The following is a 22,024-nucleotide window of genomic DNA, read 5'->3' on the forward strand; positions in this document are numbered from 1 at the left end:
GACAATAGACCAGATTCTGGCCTCAATAGTAGAAATACTTTCTCCCGATTCTTTTTTTAAAACCTCCCACTTTCCTCTTAAATGTTGGCATGTGTGTGATTTCATGATAACCTGCTTTTCCTGAGTAGCTGAAGAACATGGACCAAAATACCACTTCATCACTGTCATGATTGTGCCTGGCCCTGCCTAAGCGGACATGCTCTTTATTTATTAGGCAAGACATCAAGCGCTGGTCCAAACCATTCCAGACACTGACAGGTGTGGCTTCCATAACTCCCCCACATGGCATTCCCACATGGGCTACTCGGGCCACAATTGCACATAACAAAATCCTAACAAGTTTGATTAATTTGCACTGCAATTATTCATTTTTTATACTATCGTACGGCTATGTACTAAACATAACGTCTTTAGGATGGAGCCGTATGGTAGTATGAAAGAGAACTTGTAATGTAAATTGTAAAAATCCATCAAGTTTGATTTGTTTCACCTGCAAGTCTTTGCATTCATACTACCATGAAAGCATTTTCAATGTTCCCAAGAAGTGTGCAGCACCCCTGGTGAGCATACTGGGGTGCTGCAGTGCACACTTTGGGAAACACTGCTCCAAGACAATAACACAAGTTAACAAACTATGATATGCACATCAAAACAGATTTTAAAGCAGATGATGGTGAGATCAGTTAATCATCAACTCAATTAATATCCATCAATAACTGGGCTGGGCCATTCTTATCTCTAATATGAATTTGGAATTGCGTGTGTGGGGGCAGGCACTCATGCGGACAAAAACAAAAGAAGAGACAAAAATAATTTGGAAAATCATCTAACTAGGAGAGCTCACTATAAAATACACTGGTGAATTATCTAAGTTGTAAAGGAAACAGGAAGAACCACAATGCATTTATATACCACTCCTCATGGGACAGCAGACAGGAACGATTTGTTGGTCCAGAACACTCACAGGTTCTCAGCATCAGTAGACAGGAGCATCATGGGCAGTGCAGACCTCGAGCTGCACATAGGGCAGGAGAGTAGTTCAGAACTTTTTGAGCATATTAGTGCTGAACAACATAAGCAAATGGGGCAAGTAGAAAGGATCATTTGGATTCTTCAGAAGACATCTAGGGTCCATAGGGAGTCAGGAAAAGAGAGTGTAGTATTTCAGAAAGGGGTCATAATCAAGACTGACTAAAAGTTTCAAAATTCTCTCCCTAACTAAAAATGTCCATGTAGTTCTGATTGGTCCTCAGAGTGAGCTCATCTATAGCACATGGATCAATAGCCAATGGAAATGTTTACCTCCTTCAAGTTTGCAACTATTCCAGATTTTCTCAGGGAAGGTGCGAAGTCATCTCAATGAATTCATACAGTTCTGCCAACATATAACTTTTAGATAAATGTGAAGCATTGAGTTCCTTTCCCAGGCTTTTACAAGGTGATTCTAACAGTTTCTTAAGTGAATTCAATAATGCTCCCGGTCTTGTTCAACAGCTAGAACAAATACTGCTGCATTTGTTAGGAAATAACTCAGGTCAAAGTGAACATAATGAATTAGTACTCTTCCACTACTGCTGTAAAATGAATTTTCAAGCCTAGTCTGTTTAAGTAAGCCTAATTATATATTTTAATGAAACTAATACTTATAAATTATTTTGCACACCTTACAATTCAAAAAAAATATGCAAAGCAAATTATTCAATTGCAATCATTATGTATGCATTAAATTAGAAACATTTTAAATGTTGCATTTATTTTTTTCTGCACAAATGTAACTTGTATAAATCAATGTAAATACGATTAATGCATCTGTGCTTAATACAATATACTTTTCATCTCTACTGTTTCTCTAAAAATGGTCACTTTTAAAATTAATGTTGCAGGATTGGCGCGAGTAATTGCACAAGAGTCGTAGACTCTACAGGTAAGGGTTATTTTATTGGTTGATCACAGCAGTCTATTGTAATGGATGTTTTCTTGGATTGTAGTCCCTCTCCAGGTATCTACTCCAACCAGGGGTTCATGGTTTCTTCCTCTTCTCTTTTTGTTCCTTTAGGTCTCTCGGGAAGCACATGTGGGAAGAAGAAGAATAGTCTTGGTAAGTGTTGGTGCTTTTATTATTTCCTTCCTGTCTCTGTCTTTCCCTTTTCCACTGGTTTTCTCTTCCTGGTCTTTGGGTTTACCTTCCTCTCTCTCTCTCTCTCTCTCTCCCTCTCTGTCGATACCTCTTTTCCTTTTCTCTTTCTGGTCTGCGGTGTCTTTTCTGGTTGCTATTCTGCTCCTTTCATCTGGGTTGTTCCCCTTGGGTCCCTGACGTGCTGTCACTATCTTGTTTGCACCTTGTTCTCTTTTCCTGTTTAATAACCTTTTCCTTGTTGCATTTGTTTTTACCCCTTCTCCTTTAATCCTGCTTCCCCTCCCCTTTTTGTGCCTTTGTTGGTGATACTACGTGCCCTCCAGCCCCGTGACTATGTCTATGACATGTATGCCTTCCAACCCTTGTGTTTTTACTCCCCCTCCCGTCCTCCCTAACCCTGCTCAGGCCACTGCCACGCACCTGCCTCTGCCACGCTCCTCCTGAAGCGTGGCGGGTGGTCGCGTTCTGTTCCCTGGAGTCCGCACTCTTCGTCGCCGATTGGGACCACCGACTTCCTTGGCATCTCCCTCCTCCCGCACTCGAACGGAGCGGACTGCTCCATGAGGGCACTGGATCCTCCGTTCGCCTCCACCGTTGCTCTCTCGTCCTCTTCTTTTTCCGTCGTCTCCTTCGCTGTTCGCCTCACGCTCCTTCCTCTCTCGTCCACCTCCATCCCGTCATAACGCGATGCCTGGTGATTTAAAGGACAAGTTCCCCGCCAGCTCTGACGTATGACCTCGCGATTGGTGGGACATGGAGATGCTTCCGAGTCAGAAGGGGAAGCGCCAGCACAAGCAGGGGCAGCGTGTGGGACGACCCAGTCCGGCCCGTCCCAATTAATTAATGTCAGTAGTTCACTAAAATATACATGTACAATATCTTTCCATGGCAAACGCAATGTCCAACTAAGTAGACGTCAAAATGTCTGCTATTATACAAACATGTACATTTTTATATTCCATGCTCTGTTAGGCTTTTAAATGAAGATTTATAAGTCGCCATGTGCTAACCTCTATGTCACTAATGTATTAGTAAAATGTAATCTCTATCAGCATCTTTAATTAAATCAATCCTTTCTTTCACTAAAGCAAGGACAATCTCTATTTGTTGTATGAACTTTGTGTATGAATAGTTAGCATGTGTGGCTAAGCTGAATGGTGGTTAAGAATTACTTCCAATCCCACATGTCAGGAGCGGTCATGCTCCCACTGCAAATTTTCGTGTCTTCCTCATTAGTTGTGTCATCATAGAAAACACAATGTGAACAAGTATTAAGTGAGGAAATACCATTGAAGTTTATGCGATGAAATCCAAAGCATTCATGGCAGTGTCTCCATCATTATAGCCACAACATGCTTTGTATTATGCAAACTCTGCAAATCTGCAAACTTCATGGCATCCCCAGCTTTGCTTCCACAGGTGACAGTGGGAGGAGTACAGGGCTATAACCTCATGAACTACTCATAAATTTAGTAGATTACAATTTTACTCCCATATTCTCTTTAAAAAAACACTACAGGTCAGCTCTTTACACTGCTTGTTATATGTAATATTGTTACACATTAGGCACACAGTTTGCATTGTTCTAAGTGCAACAATATATGGGTTAAAGTATCGCCTGCCATACATTTTAAGGATATTACAAGTCACCAAGGAGTCACATGGCCATATAGAGGAATAAGGCCAAAGGGTAAGTTTCATTATAATATCATAGAACTCTGTGGTGACTTTCAATATTCCTAAAAATTATAGCAAATGATATTTTACTGTTTATATTACATGCTCACACCATCACCATTGTCTCAAACTGCATAAATCCTTGGTATTTTGCTCCCTCATATGAAAGAGATAAAATCTTTGCAGACATAAGGAATTAAGGCAGGATCTAGTGCGAAATGAAACATCAAATATCAGTTAGTAATTTGTTTCAAAAAGATATTAGGATCAGATTATTGTAAATCAGATTTTAAAAAATGATGAGATTCACAATGTCCAGATAAATGGAGAGATATTCTGTGTATCCTGCAATGACTGATATAGTGAAGAAACACATACATTTCCATAAATGTCTCATTTATGTTCAGCACTGAAAGAAGATCAGAATGAAAGTACAGTTTTCGTTCATGCTGCTCTGTTTAAACTGAAGCTGTAATGATGCTCCATTACCTGCATTATATAGTTTCTGCTGGTTCTAGCAGGAGCTATTATGTCTTCATAACTGAGCTGTAATAATACATGTAACTAGAGACGTCACAAGTTGCCAGTAGTAAAGAAACTGGAGAACAGGATCCCATGTTTTATATCAGTTATTTAGACAAATTCAGCATTTCAGTGTCTTTTGTTCTTGTAATTTTCTGACTCCTGCAATGTGCAGTATATTTAGCTACCAAGTCAAAATATGCAGAGAGAAACTTAAGAATTGGGATACTGTATATGTTATCAGATTCGCTGCAGTTATATAAAACTCTTTGAAACTGTGTGCCTGGATTGTTTTCACTTTAAGGCTCTGGCTTCAATGAACACATTAACGTATTTCCATAATTATTGTTGGCTTTTGCAACAAAGCACAACATTGTTCAGCGGGCACAAGTTCTAATTTCCCTATCGTCTTTCTAAATATATATCTGATTTGGCCCAATAATAGTTTGGGTATGCCAACATTATCCTAAAAAGTACAAATGGAACAAAGGGGGTGCTTGAACTTTAATTGGCTTCTGTCCTGGTCTAAGTAAGTGCAAAGTAATGTGTCCAGTGCATTTAAAACTAAAATAAAGCCTCCCGTGGTCACTATAGGGCAGAATCGTAAAAAGCTCAACGCTGGGCAACACATTACATGAGGGCATCCAATATGATTCTGTAGATAAAAAGGAAGTGCAGTACTTGATTGCTCTACATTAACTTTCCCAAGTAGAGTAAAATATCCTCTGTATAATGCACTGGAAAATCGCTTAACATTTATAGTTGTGGCCACCAAATTATATAATAAAAAGACTTGAAAAACTAGTAAATTTAGCAAAATGCACACACTTTTTAAAACGTATGTGCCTGGGGTGGAACTAAAGAGCCACATCTCGTTGTATATATATATAGGTGACTGAACGATGTTATTGGGACAAATGTCTTTTGCATGGCTTTGCGAAGATGTGCCATCCTGCCCGTATGCATTTCTGAATAGGTCTGTGTGTTTTTCCCCAGTGATCTCGACCATTGTGCATGCCCACTGAAAGTTATCCCATTGCTTGATGTCCAGACAAAGTATCTGGGCTTTGATGTTGAGTGAGGCACCCAATCTGCACCACTCTCTGTGAGTGTGACTAACATTCTCACAACCCAACTTTTGAGTGGACTCAAAAGGGGACACAGAACTGTTGGCCATTTTTGCCCCCCTTGGGGGCAGATCGGCCTATTTTTTGTAGGCCCATCTGCCCCCAAGGGGGGCAGAATCCACTTAGGCACCATGGAAAATTTCTAAATGCTTGGTGGCGGGTGTTTGTCAACTCGAGAAGTATTTGAATTTGTGATTATAACAGTTTATTTCTCCATTTTGTTCTAGTTCAAATCTTTTGCTTCCTTTGCTGTGATCCCTTGCGGTTTTGGTAGTGGTTGGCCTGCGGTTTGCCTAGGTGAATGTTATAGGTAAGTACAAACAACTTACTCCAAGGGAGTATTGTTGCTATACATGAATGACATGTTTGTAGGTGGTGTACTAAATGCAGGATTGTGTGTGAAATTGTCCTTAGATTTCGGCACAATGATATTTGTGTTGTCTTATGTCTAATTTGCTTTTCTTTTTACTGGAATATCATTGGTGATTGCTGTGTCTGTGCAGAGTAGTTGCTGGTGAGTCTAGATTTTTCAGGCAAATGAGTGGTATAGTTTTTGAGTACATAACACTTTGATATAAAGCCACACGCTGTTTATTACTTATTTTAGATAGTGCTGTTTGTTTTTGACGCACTTGTCAAGTTAGACTTATAAGAAAGGATCATCAGGTTGTTGGCATGCTTTTTGAGTCATCTTCTGACCATGATTATGAGACTGACTCTGCATCTGAGGAAGAGGAGGAAGTGAGAGATTCTGGCAGTGAGTTTTCTGTCTGAGAGGAATCTTCTGATGAGGAAGCCACTCTCAGTGCAGATGACGGGCCTGTTTTAGAGTAAGACACTGATGTGCCAATAGTGCAGCATCCTGTTGCTGAAAGGTTTCCCATTGGAAGACCTGAACGCTGGGTTGCCCCAAACATGGAACAGCCACAGTTGCCTGCCTTTACTGGTCTCCCAGGTTGTAGATTGAATCCAGAAAACATTTTGTCTGTCAAGTTCTTTCATTTGGATGATGTATTTTTGGAAGAGATTGTTGAGCAGACTAATTTGTATGCGAGCAGTATTTGAGGGACAACGCTGCCAGACTTAGGGCTCAGTCTGGAGCTACCCAGTGGATTCCCAACAATCTGGAAGAGATGAAAAAGTTCTTGGGCTTGACTTTTTTGATGGGGTTGGTAAGGAAACCGTCACTGACTTCTAATTCGTTCACTAGTCCCTTGATGGCAACGGCTATTTCCTGTAAGCATGACTCATAATCGGTATTTGCTTCTTCTTCATATGCTGCATTTTGTTGACAATGCTTTAGCCTTGCCACGTGATCACCCTGATTGTGACGGTCTTTTTAAGATTAGGCCTGTCCTTCATCATTTTGTAGATCGGTTTTCAGTGGTCTATGTTCCTGGGAAAGAAATATTTGTAGATTAGTCTTTGGTTCTGTTCAAGGGGCGTTTGTTTTTTAAGCAGTACATTCCTAGCAAGAGGGCAAGGCCTGGAATTAGGATGTATATGCTTTCTGAAAGTAGTACAGGGTATGTGTATAATCTCCAGGTCTACACTGGTAGGGATTCCAGTATTGACCCCCCTGGTTGTCCGCCCACTTTTGGAGTTAGTGGGAAAATTGTGTGGGAACTTTGTAGATGACTGTTTAGCAAAGGTCACCATTTGTATGTAGATAACTTCTACACTGGAGTGTAGTTGTTCAGGGAATTGTTCAGAGTGGACACTGTTGCTTGTGGTACAACCGGAAAGGTTATCCAAGGGAGCTTGTCTGTAAAAAACTTGAGAGGGGACAGTGCAGTGCCTTGCGTAATAATGAGCTGCTAGCTCTGACATTTGCAGACAGGGGGGATCTGTACATGCTAACTACCTTCCATGATGATAGTACTTCCCTTGTGACTGTTTGGGGTCAAGTTGCAGAAGTGCGCAAACCTGTGTGCATTTTCAGAGGTTGGAACCTTATACAGCTCTTCGTGAGTCTTACATGTGGTATACAAATTTGGCCATCCATCTGTTTCATTTGGCAACTTTTAATGCTTTTATTATGTTCAAGGATTGTTCCCCTGAGTCAAGGTTGAAATTTGCTAATTTTCAGGAGTCAGTGACAGAGAGCCTTATTGTGGTGAAACAGGCAAGAGCTCCTAGAGTAGCAGTGGTGTGACTTGATTGAAATATTGCCACTTTCCTGATCACATTTCTCCCACTCCCAAAAAAGACTTGCCCACTAAAAAATGCCTGAAGAGGTATCTGAAGGGAGAGCCAAATGTACTGCCCGGATTGTCCTTCAAAACCTGGGCTGTGTGTGGTTGGCTCTTTCAGGATTTACCACATACAGAAGAATTACTGGGAACCACTGTGAGTGTAAACTGACATTTTATATTTTCATATGTTCAGTTTCACAGTTGGCATTACTGTCATGTATTCAGTTAGAGCTTTTGTGTTTGTAGTTTTCTTCTTATTTATAATTAGTTAGTGTTTTCTTTGTTGTTTAAAAACAAAAAAGTGATAGCGGTGTGCAAGGAGTGGGCTTGGCTGGCGGTGTGTGTGGAGTGGCGCTTGGCTGGCGATGTGAGTGGAGTGACACTTGGTTGGCAGTGTGTGTGTGTGGTGGCACTTCGCTGGAGGTGTGCCTGGAGTGGCGCTTGGCTGGCGTGATTGCTGCATCAGGCATGTGGGCATATGAAAGTGTTGGGCCCTTTAATGGTGCTGTCTGTTAATGCGAGTGTTGTAATGTGCTGGGCACGTGGCTGGCAGCGTGATTGGTGGTGTGCATGTCATGTATGAAAGTTGTGTGAACTGACTGTAAAGCGGTTGGTGCCTTGACACGGCTTTACAGCTCACAAGCTTTGAGTCATTTGTTCAGTTTTTTGGACTTTGAGTAAGAAAATGTTGGGCGATCCACACAAGCCATACCTCCCTGGACTCCTCCAGCTGTCTAGTTTTCAAAAATGTCTCGGTTTGGTAGGTTTCCCTAGATGACCACCACACTTGGTACCCCTTGCAAAAACTGGTAGTTTTGTAATAGATCATTTTGATGTGTCCGCATTGTGCTTTGTGGCATTCCTGTTGCAGGTACTAGGCCTACCCACACCAGTGAGGTACCATTTTTTTGGAAGACTTGGGGGAGTGCTGGGTAGAATGAGATTTGTGGCTCCTCTTAGATTCCAGAACTTTCCATTACCGAAATATGAGGAAAACGTGTTTTGTTGTCAAATTTTGAGGTTTGCAAAGGATTCTGGGTAACAGAACCTGGTGAGAGCCTCACAAGTCACCCCATGCTGAATTTCCCTATGTGTCTAGTTTTAAAAAATGCACAGGTTTGATAGGTCTCCCTAGGTGTCGGCTGAGCTAGAGGCCAAAACCCACAGCTAGACACTTTGCAAAAAACAGGTCAGTTTTATTTGGGAAAATGTGATATGTCCATGGTGCATTTTCTGTCACAGGCGTTAGGCCTACCCACAGAAGTGAGGTACCATTTTTATCGGGGGACCTGTGGGAACACAGAATAGAAGAACAAGTGTTATTGCCCCTTGTCTTTCTCCACATGTTTTCCTTCCAAATGTAAGACAGTGTGCAAAAAAGACATTGGAGAAATGCCCTGTAATTCACATGCTAGTATGGGGACCATGGAATTCAGAGATGTGCAAATAACCACTACTTCTAAACATCTAATCTAGTGCCCATTTTTGGAAGTGCAAAGGTTTCCTTGATACCTATTTTTGACTCTTTATATTTTACCAAATAAATTGCTGTATGTCCGGTATACAATGAAAACCAATTGCAAGGTGCACCTCATTTATTGGCTTTTGGTACCTAGTGTTCTTGATGAACCTACAAGCCCTATATATCCCCACAACCAAAAGTATCCAGCAGACGTAACAGTATATTGCTTTTGAAAATCTGACATGGCAGGAAAAAGTTACAGAATAAAATGTGGCAAGAAATGGCTGTTTTTTCACCTCAATTTCAACATGTTTGTCTTTCAGCTGTTCTTTTCTGTGGGAAAACCTTGTAGGATCTACACAAATGACCACTTGCTAAATTCAGAATATTGTCTAATTTTCAGAAAGTTTAGCTGTTTTGGATCCAGTATTGGTTTCACACCCATTTCTGTCACTAACTGGAAGGAGGCAAAAAGCACAAAAAATAGTAAAAACGGGGTATGTCCCAGTAAAATGCCAAAATTGTGTTGAAAAATGTAGTTTTCTGATTCATATCTGCCTGTTCCTGAAAGCTGGGAAGATGGTGGTCTTAGCACCACAAACCCTTTGGTGATGCCATTTTCAGGGAAAAGAACACAAGCTTCCTGCAGCCCTTTTTTCCAATTTTCCTTTGAAAAAAACAACATTTTTGCTGTATTTTTGCAAATTTCTTGGTCTCCTTCAGGTGAACCTACAAACTCTGGGTACTTCTAGAACCCGTAGGATGTTGAAAAAAAAATACGCAAATTTGGCCTGAGTAGCTTATGTGGGCAAAAGGTTATGAGGGCCTAAGCGCGAACTGCCCCAAATAGCCCAAAAAAGGCCTGCCACCTGCAGGGGAAAAGTCCTGGCAGCAAAGGGGTTAAAGCATCACTTACCTCGCTCCAATCTGTTTCTACCCCATATCTTCATCTATTCAGGTACCTGCAACAACAGTAAAGAAAAGATACATTAAAGCTTTCAATGGTGAAGACAAAAGAGAACTCGTTTGCATAATATTTTTCAATGCGCTATTGTGCACTCTGAATTCACAGTAATTTTGAGTTATTCACTGAAAGAAACATAATACCAAGGACAAAAGCCAAATTTAAGAGATGTGAAGGACCATTCAGCTATTTTGGTACAGCAAGTTTAAAGAACCCCGACAAGCTAATCAAACAAGTGCATTGCTCTACATTTTTTTGTGCGTTAATGCATGATTACAAAGAAAGTGACAGTGCTCTAATATTCTGTATATAAAACTTGTTTTTGTTTACATAAGGCAAAAATTCTTGTGCTGGTAATCAACAATGCTACAGATTCTTGCATCATCCACTCATCCACCAGGCAAGCCTTTAGTATCATCCCATGTTATGGGTATCGCAAACAACCCATCCTGGTGCACAAATTCTTCAAGTTGACTCACAGGTAATCAGGGAAAACAAGAAGTTGGGTTGGACTACGGTAGGGGTAAGAACCAGAGAAGGACACAGATTTTAAAGTTGCTTCTGTATCGTCTCTCAAGGTTGTTTCATCTCTGAAGGTAAGAGACAGCATATATACCATTGTTACTCTCCCTCTCAGGACCCATGTGACATCCTTGCAGATTTATTCCATGACAAAATCTACAAAATCTATACAAACTTCAACCCCGAACTCAAGCCTGAAAACTTTTTCACTGGTCATGACTCCACACATATGACCACACCAAGGCTAACCACCTGAACAACTTCACTACTCAGGACACCATTACAATTATGAAATCCATCCACTCCGGGGCCTCGATTGACCCATGCTCCCACCACATCTTGAACCTAGGAACATCTTGAACCTAGGAGCATCGGTGATTGGCCTCAAACTTTCCACTCTACTCAACACTCTGTGGACTCTGCAATGCAGAAATCAAACCGCTGCTGCAGAAACCTTCAGTGGACCCCAACCAACTCTTCAAGTACAGACCCATCTCCCTCCTCCCTATCCTGGCCAAATTCATTGAAAAAGCCATAAACTAACAACTCACCATCTACCTGAAGCAAAATCACAATGCTCATCACCAGACTTCACAACAAAGCATTCAAGGAGCCACCCTCAGATGGACCGTCTCTTTCCTCACAGATACCGCACAAGTCCACCTTCCACCCCACCTCTTAAAACCCAAACCAGTCTTTGGCTCAGTCTCTCAAGGCTCATCACTCAGCCCCACCCTCTTCAACATCTACATGCCCCCTTTGCCAACATAGTCAGATACCACTGACTCAACATTTTATCCTATGCCAACAGCATGCAACTCATCCGCTCCCTCTCCGAAAACTCCACTGCCGCCAGAATCAACTTCAACCAATACATGACCAACGCCACCAATTGGATGAGGATTAACTGCCTCAAATTCAACAAAGACAAGACCAAAGTGTTGACCTTCAGCAGCACCAACTATCCCTGGGATGCTTCATGGTGGCCCACAGAACTGGGGCACGCTTCAACCCCAGCTGAGCATGCCAGGAATCTAAGTTTCATCCTGGACAGTGCTAGTGTGCCCTTGGAAGTCTTCTTCCCGCCTCAGGTTCAGAAACCACAGACACGTGGGTAAGACACCATCACAAAGCTAACCCATTGAGATCAACCAGATCTTTAGACTTGGTGAAGTAGGTAGTAGTCAGAAATATTCAATCACAAATCAATTACATTATATGATAAACAATATCAAACACCATAAACAATTTAACTCCAAATCAAAAACCAAACTGAATAAAGTTTCAAAGCTTTATTACAATCCCAAAATCAATGTCACATAAATGGTGCACAAAACCAAGGTATAGACATACATTAAAACCATAGGCTGACCGAAACATCTGAAGATTCAACCTGCTAAACATCAATACCGTTAGACACTTCAAAAGAATTATGTAGATTAGCAACAACACAATATGCACATTATTATCAGATTTCAATGCAGAGGATGGTAACACCAGTAAATCATCAAAATACTGTATTAACAATCAATTTAAGAGCTGGGCCATTCTTAATACTAATCAACTAATTGGAACTTGCATGTTTTGGAATGGGCTAACACATGCGGGCAAAAGCAAAAATAAAAAAAGACAAAAATAATTTGAAAAACATCTATCTAAAATGAACTCTGTACACAAATATGCTAGTGTAACTTACTGACTAGAATGGACAACAAGAAACCACATTTAGTTAAATTTCTCCTCATTGGACAGCAGACATTGTTGATTCATCAAGACCACCCTCGTCCAGCTTCAGTTGATAGCAGCATCAGCACAGTGCAGAATGCAAGCTGCAAATAAGACAGATCAGCAGTTCAGAATTGGAAGGCCTTATTAGTACTGAACCACATAACAGAATAGGGCATGTTAAGACCATGATGGGAAAACTCATCAGGGGATTTAGAGAAGAAAATGGGACAGCAGACTAAAGAAACATAGAACTGACTCTAAAGAGATCACAAGATGGACTGACCTCAGTCTCAAAGTTCTTTACTGATTAAAAGAACCAAAATCCATTTGATTGGTCCTTCAGGTGGGCACATTATAGGCATCAGTTTCAGCATCAGATCATTGTAGTTGGCACCACCAAGTTCTGTTCCATCAATTTTTATCCCTTCTATGACTTCACATCGTTCCGCCAAAATATTACATTTTCTAATAATTTGAAACTTACAGTTCCTTTCCCATGGCACACAATAAGCTACGCTAATATTCTTTCACATGAGTTTCATAAGCTTCTTCTCCATTCGACAGCCAGAACAAATAGTGTTACATTCTTGCATGTAAAACATGTCTCTTCTCCTGAAATACGATAGAACATCCAACATTACATTTGATGCCAGAGGAAAATTCAGGTCAGAGGGGAAAAAGAAAACAAATAAAATTTCCTTGGCTGCTTGCAAAATGAACCTTCCAGGCATAGTCATGTTAAGAAAGTTTAATGCTTGTTAATACAATTAATACATGAATAAAACATGCTGCGCACCTTATACTTTAAATCTTATATGAAAAGCACATTATTTTATTTCAAACATTATGCATGTTATGTCTAAGCAATTTTAAAATTGTATTTATTTTTCTAAACACATAGTTCATTATAAAATCCATTTAGTTCAATGTAAGTGTGTTTAATTCATATTAATTTAATACTCGTAATATAGTTTATTTCTACTGTTTGTACCTTAAAATAATACTCTCATGGTAATATTCATTGTTGATTCACACATTTATGAATACAAGATGTTTCAAGTTAAACATGATATCAAAATACAATTAGTAGGCACAATTGTCCACCACCATTTTATTGTGCATATTTTCTTTGATACATTATTTTCTCTGTTAGGCCTTTAAAACTGCAAATTTATTCACTGCCTTATGCTACCTGTATGCCACTAATTAATTAATAAATGGTGCACTCTCTCAGTCTCTGATGGCAATCTATGCCGTCACAAAGGAACTATTCTCATTTACAATGAGACAAGTCTAAAGTTTGTAGTTTGATAAAGTATTGGTTTAGGTTTGCAATAATGATCAAATCTTTTCATTGACTGATAATATCTGTTTCTCATATTCTCTAACTCCATGTCTTCCCTCTTTGTTCATTCTTCGCCTTTTGTCTCTTCTAGAACTTGTAAGTTTTATAAAATCCAAGTGCATAAATTATGCAGCGTGTCACAATCAATAAAGGTTTCAGGATCATCTCAAAAAAACCATTTCCCAAGTTACCAAACCAAGACCCTACCTTAGAAAATCTGTCACCTTTTGTTTGCCAAACATTTATCTCTTCTAGGTTATTTGTGATTTTCAGACTTGTCAGATTAGATAAGTATCTCCTTATCTCCTTGCTGTCACTAGGAATATACGCACAACAGTGGTGTGATTTCAAAACTCTGCAGACTCTGCCGTCTTTTGTTAAAAGAATGTCTAACGCAAGGCAATTCTGAAGAATCATGGACCATGCTGCAACCATTTCTGTGTCCATTAGGAGCATTGCACCTGAAGAATCAGTTTACATCCTATCTACAATTGTTGAAAACTTCCTTATTTTAATGTCTTTGAAGATCACTCCCACTAATGGAATAATAACTCCAAAAATATCTCTTGTGAACTCTGAACCACTTGCTCCTCTTTTAAATCTAATTTTAGTTGTCTTTGTATTGTCAATGTTGCCCACTTTGTACATTTCCAATTGTTTGGGAACACCACTCGCAAATAGCATGTACCATAACAGCCTTTTGGAAATGTGTAATAACCATTCTTTCCACAGATGTAACAAACATCAGGTACAGCAGGATCTTGCCCATGTGGCATAAAATCCCATACACACTTAAACAAAAACACATGTTTACATTAATTTGTTCCTACAAATTTATTGTCAGCTTTTGATTGCGGCCTATATATACAAAGCTTTCCTACATGTTGCCCAACTAAAGCTAAGCGTCCTTGTGTGTCTGGTCTGTTGAGAAATGATGTATTTCTGGAAACTATTTCCTTGCCTATCCTTTCTTTCATTGCCTTTCTTCTATCATCTATTTGAAATAATGAACTCCTTTGCCGCCTGTATGAGAATGCATGTCAGGTTATTCCGGTGTGCATAAACTGTGCCAAAGGTCAGTGAAGGTTTAAAGAATGCTACTAATATATCTATATTTCTAGAATTTGCAATGCTGTTCAAATGCTGATTAATGGGAACAAAAGATAAAACTACATCAAAGTTAGAGTAAAAATATTGAATGAACTCCTGGTTGTACAAACGTGTTAATAATAGACTGCAACCTATCCCATAAGTTAGTGTCTAACTATGATAAGTGATTCCTTCCTGTACTGATGAAGGAATTTGTGTAGACATATAACAATCATGCACTTGTATTGTGTCCACATACCCATACAACAAACTATAATACACAATGGAAAATAAATCTCCCTTTGTGTAATCTAAATGAAACAATCCCTCATCTTTCTAAAACTTATCCTGCTTAGGTGTTGTCATTCTCTGCACTGGAGATTCTGTGCTTTGAACCTTTCCTTTCATTTAAACACTCAGTCCTGCAATCAACAAAATGCATGCAATCAGACATACTACAATCAAACATTTACACACATATTTACACCTACTGTGTTTGCCCTGTCCAGGATTCATGGCTTCTGTAGAACCAGAGAAGGATAGAAAAAGAAAAATATAAAAAAGAAAAAGCAAGCAAAAGTCAAAACAAAATTGTCTTTTCAAAGTCTTGTTGCATTATTTACAGTAGTTCTTGATCTTCAAGAAAGTTCTTGAGTCCAGCAAAATGTCATCAAAAATCAGTTCAAATGTTCATTTTCAATATAATTCAGTCTGTTGACCTCTTATTTCATTTCCATAGTGTATTGTCTTTGTTGATCAATTAACAAGGTTATTTCAAAGCTCAGTTCAAATGCAATTTCAAGTTCCAGAATATTCAGCGGAATTCTCAGGGTCAAATTAAAAGGCCATAAACTCGTTCTCCCATTCATTTGTGACAAAGTAGATCCATTCAAGTGAAGAGTACCTGCGACTTTGCACTCTTTTCCTTTTCGTTCTCCTCACACCACCAACTTCATCTTTGCTTTGATTTGACTCTTCGACTGCTTCTGTTATTGATGGGAGTTTATCAGCAAACCGTTCATGTGCAGCTGCAGGCCATTTGTCACCATTCACAGTTCTCTTTCTGGGTGTAACTGCTTCAAAAACGTTTGCTGCACTGGCAGGAATCAATTGAATTTGATGTTGACTTGGCTCTCCTGCACTTTTGTCTGTTGGAGGCTGCTTGCACTTTTGTCTGCGCCTTTATCTGCACTTTTATCTGCAGGCAGGCCGATTGTGTCTTCACCTTTTGCACGATTTCTGCTTCAGCCACTGGTTCCGTCCTCACAGCCTGGTCAAGTTGAACTCCTTCTTCATCAGCATTTGCTCTTCCAGGATAAGACTCTGGGGGTCATTCTGACCTCGGCGGTAAAAGGCCCTTACCGCCGGTCAGAAGTCCGCCATTCTACCGCCGCGGCCGCAGTAGACCGCCACGGTCATTCTGACCACCAACTGTGAAACCGCCAAAAATCCGACATCCAAGGAAGGCCGCCACATCAGCGGGCCGCAGAAAACTGGAGATGACCAAACCTCCACCGTCACGCCAACACAAACACGCCCATGCCATTCTGACCCACGAATCCACGCGGCGGTCTTTCAACCGCGGTATTCCATTGGCGGTACACACCGCCGCGGTCAAAATACACACACAGCTCCAAAACACTGCCACATTGGACATTTTGAAATACGCCCACCTGAGACACATACAAACAACGCTCCCACACATCCAATCAACTATAAAACACACACCCACATCACCCACAAACCCCCACTAGTTGGAAATCGGAGCGAATGCGAGAGCGAGAGAGATAGAGATAGCGAGCACAGCAATAGAAAACCCCAACACACACAGGAACACAACTTCATCACCCACACCACATCTACGCACACATCACCACATATCACCACGCACATCACCACAAACACCACCCCACTCCTCATCCACACCACCCCATGGCACCCCAAAGACACCCAAGGTTTACGGACCAAGAACTCCGGGTCATGGTGGAGGAAATCATGAGGGTTGAGCCCCAGCTCTTCGGCACACAGGTGCAGCACACCACCATAGCAAGGAAGGCTGAGCTATGGCAAAGGATCGTAGACAGGGTCAACGCTGTGGGACAGCATCCCAGAAATCGGGAAGATATCAGAAAGCGATGGAACGACCTACGGGGGAAGGTGCGCTCAATGATCTCCAGGCACAACATCGCTGTGCCGAAGACTGGCGGCGGACCCCCACCCACCCCACCCCAATTCACAGCATGGGAGCAAGAGGTGGTAAACATCCTGCATCCTGATGGCCTCGCTGGAGTACACGGAGGAATGGACTCTGATAAGTCGAATCTCAACTACTTCACCCCCCCCAACCACCAGCATGCCAATCCCCCCCCTTCACCCCCAATATCACCCCCAGCACATAACCTCCCTGCCAATGTCTCACCAGCACAACCCACCCTAAACAACACCAACCCCTGAATGCCAACACAAACCATAGACAGCCACCACCAAAGCATGACCATTGCACACACCCATACACCACCCCCAAACCCTCACAACACCTCCCACAAGGGAATGCCAGCACTGGGGGACAAGGGCACTCAAAATGCACGCCATGGCACACACAGAAACAATAACCATACTCCTTCACCCCTGCAGGGCCCGAACGCCAACACACCGCCACGGAGGGTCCAGAGATGTCCATCCCACCCCCAGAACAGGCCCCCAGCGAGGACAGCAGCTCTGTCGACCTAGCACCTTACGACCAGCCTGGACCATCGGGGACCTCTGGACAGTCGGTTCCCCCCACACAGACCCAGGCCACAGCAGACCCAAACCCCTCTGGGAACACCAGCACAGCTCCCACCCAGCGGGCCCATGCCTCTGTCTCGCGGACGCGTCAATCAGCGGTGTGTCCGCCACTACAGGGCACCCAGGCTGACCCAACACCCCAACAACAACAGGGACCTGGGGGCAGTGGTAGTGGGCACACCGTCCAGGGGACAGAGGCCCGGGGAAACAGGGCAACTGGGAGGGCTGCTGTGCGACAGGGGGGGAGGACAGGCCCAGGGAACCGACTCTCCAAGAGGCCCTCACCACCATCATGGGAGCATACCATCACTCCCAGGAGACGATGGCGACGGTACTGGCCAGGTTCACCGAGATCCAGGCGCAGCAGGAGGAACGGTACATGTGGTCAGGAGGCCCCCACAGAACGACGGGCCACCAGAACCCCACCTCCTGCTGAAGAACAACCACCCCGCAAGAGGAACCTGAGATCTCAAAGGAAGACAGAGTAGGATGCCAAGACCCCCGCCAGCCTAATTTCCCCCCGGATGTCATTCCACTGTCCCACAGTGTCACCCTGTCCAACCTTGAACTGCCCCTGCTCCATCCTTCCACAGCCATATGAACAATGCACCTGTGCGACCGAGAACTGGACTCTGCCATGGACATAACTCCACCCTCACCCTTCACCGTTTTAATATCATGTACCAAAATATAGCACAAAAAATAAATCACTCATTGCACATAAATCATTCTGGAGTCAGCCTGTATTAATTACAAATGTATAACACATTACTTATCAATAATGTTCTGTTATTTATGTGTGGACAACACACCGATGTCAATATGCATTAGTCCATGGGCTAACCAAGCAGAAGTCACGCAGTGGGTCATACAGCACTGAAAAGGGAAGGGAAAAGTAAACTTCAGTTTAAAAGAACTGGGGGGAAATACACAAAGTACAGATGCAGGGGGCATTCAGTAAATGTTAAATGGCGTGGGTGATTCCTACCTGGGTGCTACTGAAAATACTGTTGGATAACTCTGTCCCTGTTGTCTGGGTCGTCCTCTTCGTCTTCCTCCTCTTCACTCTCCGCAGGCTCCACAGCTGCTTCAACCCCACCATCTGGACCATCCTCCTGCAGGAAGGGCACCTGACGTCGCAATGCCAGATTGTGAAGCATACAGCAGGCCACGATGATCTGGCACACCTTCTTTGGTGAGTACATCAGGGATCCCCCTGTCATATGTAGGCACCTAAACCTGGCCTTCAGGAGGCCAAAGGTTCTTTCAATGACCCTCCTAGTTCGCCCATGGGCCTCATTGTACCGTTCCTCTGCCCTGGTCCGGGGATTCCTCACTGGGGTCAATAGCCAAGGCAGGTTGGGGTAACCAGAGTCACCAATTAGCCACACACGTTGTCTCTGTAGCTGTTCCATCACATAAGGGATGCTGCTATTTCGCATCACATACGCGTCATGCACTGACCCAGGGAACATGGCATTCACATGGGAGATGTACTGGTCAGCCAAACAGACCACCTGGACGTTCATCGAATGGTAACTTTTCCTGTTTCTGTACACCTGCTCATCGTCTTTTGGGGGTACTAAAGCCACATGGGTCCCATCAATGGCACCAATTATGTTGGGGATATGTCCAAGGGCATAAAAATCACCCTTCACAGTGGCCAAATCTACCTCCTCAGGGAATACAATGTAGCGCTGCATGTGTTTCGTCAGGGCAGACAACACTCTAGACAAGATTTTTGAAAACATAGGCTGAGACATTCCAGATGACATGGCCACTGTTGTCTGGAATGAGCCACTTGCCAGAAAATGGAGGACTGACAGAACCTGCACTAGAGGGGGAATTCCTGTGGGTTGGCGGATGGGGGACATCAGGGCTGGCTCCAGCTGGGCACACAGTTCATGTATAGTGGCTCGGTCAAGTCGGTATCGTAGTATGATGTGGCGTTCTTCCATTGTCGACAGGTCCACCAGCGGTCGGTACACGCGAGGATTCATCCTTCTCCTCGCAAGTCCCAGCGGACGGTGCCTAGGAAGGACAACATGGAGCACAGAGTCAAGCAAGTCACAGGTACCTTCACCACTGCATGCATAGCACACGATTATCTATGTCTTGAAAGGCGTGTATGTGTGTCAATGCAAGGCCTAGGCCTGTGTGGCGCAGTGCCAATTATGCCATGTGGGCCCTTGAAATGGCGGCTTCCTGACCTGTGAAGTGGGACAATGGGATGTGAGGTCAATGCGCTGGCGTGGCACACCGTGGCGGTAGGCGGTCGAAGACCGCTATACGAAGCCGCATTGGCTAACATTGAGGCCTATGGGTTTCAGGAGCCAATGACGAGGTGCGCCGGCGGTCGCGGTACGCACCGCCGCGGTACGCACCGCCGCGGTACGCACCGCCGTGGGCGTGACCGCCATTTTCTATCTGCTTAATCACTCGAGACCTGATCTTCCACAGGAGAGGACCTATACTGCAAGTGCTGCTGTGACCTCGGTCTGGAAGTGACAATGGCTGCTGCGACTGGGGAAAGGGCCCCCGCCTTCAGTTCCGAAGAGTTGGAGAAGCTCGTGGACGGGGTCCTCCCCCAGTAAGCGTTACTCTACGGTCCTCCAGACCAACAGGTAAGTACACTGGGTGCACATTGAATGGGCTATGCCTGTGTGGAGTGGGGTGGATGCTAAGTTGGTGGGGTGGGGGGCGAATGAGGAGTGCAACGCACGACAGATGAGAGCATGTGCCTTATGGCAAGGTTGGGGAGGGGGGGCCAATCGCATCTAACATGCAGGAATATGATGATTTCTCCTTCCCATCCTGTACATGTCAAATAGGTCGGCGCCCATCAGAAAGTGGACATATGGCGTGCCATCGCCAAGGAAGTCCGGGCCCTGGGGGTCCACGTCAGACGGGGCACCCACTGCCGCAAGAGGTGGGAGGACATCTGCCGCGGGACCAGGAAGACCGCCGAGTCACTGCTGGGGATGGCCTCCCAACGTAGGAGGGGTGCCAGTCGTACCCTGACCCCCCTGATGTCCCGGATCCTGGCGGTGGCCTACCCTGATTTGGATGGGCGCTTGAGGACATCACAGCAGACACAAGGGGGTGAGTATCAGCACATTCTGCTATCTCTCTGCGCAGTGGAGGCGTCTGGGTGGGGGAGGAGGGTTGGGGGTGACATTAGGCCAGGGCGCTTTCTGTAGTGTAGTCCTCTCCTTTAGGCATGGCCCTGTGCTCCCGGCCCCCACCTCTGTAGGGTGACAAGTACAGCTATCGATGGTCCAGCATCACACATGTGCGCCTTTGTCGTCTCTAGACCTGTAGTCCTAGTCAGAAGTACTGAGTAGTGTACCCCGAATGCGCGGCTTAGTGCATGAGGCTCCTGTGTCTGTCCTCTCCGCCAACGGTGTTGACATTGCATGCACTCAACCTGGTCTTCGTTTTTCTCCCCCCACCCTTCTTCTTCGTCTTCTTGTGCATCTGTGCATTAGCATCATCAGGCGGAGGAGAATTGGCATCGGAGCACGAGGGAGCTGCAAGTCACAAGGCCCCGGTGGGACCAGGAACAGACACCGAGGGCACCAGTGATCCGGAGGGCGAGGGGAGCACCACAACGGGGACCGGTGGTGACACCAGCGACACGTCCTAGGGTGGGAGCTCCCTAGCGGTGGCGGCAACATCCGGGCCCCCCGCCTCTACAGGTACAGCCGCCACCCAGCACACCAGCCCCGCCCTCCCAGCAGCCCCTCAGCCTACGCTCCGTGCCCGCTCGCCCAGGAAGGCGGGCGTCTCCTTCGCCCCAGGCACCTCAGCCCCTGCCCCTGTTACCCCTGCTGCCCTCAGTGAGGAGGTCATTGATCTCCTCAGGACACTCATTGTTGGGCAGACTACCCTTTTGAATGCCATCCAGGGGGTAGAAAGGGAGGTGCATCGGAGGAATGCCTACCTGGAGGGCATTCATTCGGGTCAGGCTGCCCATCAACGATCGTTCAATGCTCTGGCCTCAGCACTGACGGCAGCCATTGTCCCTGTTTCCAGCTTCCCTCTTCTGACTGCCTCCAGCCTGTCTCTGTCTCCTGTTCCTCAGCCTATCCCATCCACACCATCAGACCAGCCTGCACACACCTCAACACCCAAGGGCAGCTCATCCAGACACAAGCACCACAGAACCCACAAGCATTCACGCAAGCAACACCCAGATGCAGACATTCCAACAGTCACTACCACCTCTGTGTCCCCCTCCTCCTCGTCTCCCTCCTCCCTCCCTGTGACGTCTACACTCACACCTGCATGCACACCACCATCAGCCAGTGCTTCCATCACCAGCACACCCTCCAGTCCAGTCCACACACGTGCAGTCACCACCCCCACTACCATTTACACGTCCCCTGTGTCCTCTCCCACTGTGTCTGTCACCCCCTCTTCCAAGACACACAAACGCAGGCAGCCACCCACCCAACAGCCATCCACCT

The 22,024-nt window shown here is 44.3% G+C and overlaps 1 long non-coding RNA gene across 2 annotated transcripts in view; it reads left to right on the top strand.

Annotated features, from left to right (window-relative positions):
• Positions 1-22,024, top strand: part of LOC138259239 (uncharacterized) — a 183,954-nt gene that overhangs the window by 19,799 nt on the left and 142,131 nt on the right. For both annotated transcript variants that reach the window (XR_011198692.1, XR_011198693.1), the window contains exons 2-3: positions 2,057-2,098; positions 5,691-5,773. This is a non-coding gene — a long non-coding RNA (uncharacterized lncRNA). The remainder of the gene's footprint in view (positions 1-2,056; positions 2,099-5,690; positions 5,774-22,024) is intronic.

The sequence above is a fragment of the Pleurodeles waltl genome, chromosome 2_1, assembly GCF_031143425.1.
Source record: "Pleurodeles waltl isolate 20211129_DDA chromosome 2_1, aPleWal1.hap1.20221129, whole genome shotgun sequence".
In the NCBI taxonomy this organism is placed as follows: Eukaryota; Metazoa; Chordata; class Amphibia; order Caudata; family Salamandridae; genus Pleurodeles; species Pleurodeles waltl.